The following is a 2,351-nucleotide window of genomic DNA, read 5'->3' on the forward strand; positions in this document are numbered from 1 at the left end:
ATTGCCCGTTCCTCCCCAGAAGGCATGGTTGTTTGTTTTTGTTTTTGTTTTTTGTTTTGGTCAGCATATTGTGCTTTGTCGAGGGTGCTGGGAAAGGTGATTTTAAAACTTGCTTCATGAAGAGCAGCTGCACACAGCGGCTTTTGTTGCTTCTGGTCAACTGTCCCCATTCATTGTCAAATCAGACCACTCCCCCCCCCCCCGCCCCCCGCCCGGGCGCGCTCCCCCCTGCTTTGCCTCGCCAAGCTGAGCTGTCCTGCTTCTCTCACTTCGAAACAATGCAAGTTGCTTGTGAAATCCTGTTTCCTCTGTGACAGAGCATTTAGACAACAGGGCATTTCTCTGTCTAAATATGCAGCATCTAGGGCTTCTCCATCAGCTGCCCATGGTATACATTCCACATTTTCCTTACAAACGATATCTGAACGTTGTTTTCTGTTCTGATTTTTAGTTTTTAAAAAATGATGTTATTGTCTCTTTTGTCGTGTCTCTCTATGTCAGCCTTGTCCGTCTGGGATGGAGACCAAATTTGCTTCATATGCCCTGTTTTGCAACAATTCCTGTATTATTATACTTGTATTTCAATCGATTTAATGAATTGGATCGCCTTAGGAAAGTGGATATCTGGAGATACTGGTTGTAATGCTCACATGATATATTACTGACTGGAAGGGACCATCTAACCCGTATTCCTCATTTGACCAAGAAAACAGCTGAGAGCCAAAGAATAGAAGAGAGTGACCACAAATCACACAGCAGCCTAGACCCTGGGCACCTGATTGGCACGACCGCCCAGTGTGCTTTGCTGCTACCAGTCTTCTACCTGGAGTAGATTAAAGCCATCAGGAAGATGGCTTTCCAGGAGTCATGTGTCTGGTGGGAGCCTTCCTAGCCATCTCTCAACCCGCTTTGGGCCCACAGGTATAGCATTTTACTTTCTTACATATCCGTGCTGGTTTTTTTTCCCACATCCCTTTTCTTCAGCAGGCATCTGAAAAATGTGGGCAATGCTTCTCAGGAAGAGAGGACATTTTCATAATGTTCTCAGTAGGATCTGATAGGAATATTAAGACCGCCTTTTGACCCGTGCTGGAAAGGTTTTGCAGTAAGCTTGTTAGAAGACATCGTTTTTTGTTTGTTACTGTCAAGTTATGAGGCACTTCAGCATTTACAGGTGATGTGGAACAAAGGGAAAGGTGGGCCAAAGCAGGGAGAGGGGCGATGCCACACCCTTCCTTGGGCCAGTGGGACAATGGGAATCCTCATTACCTGCTAAGCTGCTCCCACGTGTCTGATGTAAGTCATGCCCCCACGGTGCGGTTTAAACCCATATACTCTTGCTTTCCATTCAGACGAATAGTTACCACTTAGCCTTTCCTTTATGCTGTCCAGGAAGGTTATACTTTGGGCTATGTGTCTCAACGGAACCCGGTTTAAGAAATCTTGATCATCTAGGAAAACTTCTCTGAGTAATTCAGATTGCTACCATTTCTGGGTTTTGCACCAAAGTCATACTGATGGTTGCGTGCGTTGAATTTGCACCCAAATTATCTGTTTTAGGACTCATATTTTATGGACACTTCTGATAATTTATTTTGGCCCTTCACATGATTATAAAGGCAGCCATCAAGTCTGGAAACATAGGCTAATAAATAGCTTATTGGTATTAAATTATAGTATATAGAATAATATTCTCTTGGCCTCCAGACCTGAGAGGCACCCTGTCGCTTTCATAGGGAAAAGGGTCACATCCCACTCATGTCATACCCATTACCTGGTGCACATTCTGTGACTATATGGTGTATGGGTATTCATGATGAAAATCTTTATGGGCTATTAATAATACTTTGGATTTGTATTCTTGATAACATCAAGGAGAAGTAATAATAAGGAGGGCACGTATTGCATGGTGCACTGGGTGTTATATGCAAATAATGAATCATGGAACATTACATCAAAAACTAAGGATATACTGTATGGTGACTAACATAACATAATAAAAATTATTAGAAGATTAAAAAAAAGGGAAGTAATGATATAGTGTAGTCTGAATCCCTTATTTGAGAATATAGCCAGTGCCATTCTTTGTGTAGACCTGGAAAATTAGGTTCATGTCAGGAGGGATCAGGAGCTTCCTAGGATCCTATTATATCCTGGTATTAAGGAAAGGTTAGAAGGAAATAAAAGGTGACGTCCAGATTTCTTCCACAACAGGCTTCCCTGATAGGCGACAGTTATTCCTGTAGACTTAAAAGTGAATACTTCTTAGTGGCAGGTTGAGTGTAATTGTTTGATAGCCTTATGATTGTTCTAGCTTTGACACCACTTTAAGAAAGACCATTCTAAGGATG

The sequence above is a fragment of the Ursus americanus genome, chromosome 14 (assembly GCF_024610735.1).
Source record: "Ursus americanus isolate L20-20 chromosome 14, mUrsAme1.1.p, whole genome shotgun sequence".
Taxonomy (NCBI): domain Eukaryota; kingdom Metazoa; phylum Chordata; class Mammalia; order Carnivora; family Ursidae; genus Ursus; species Ursus americanus.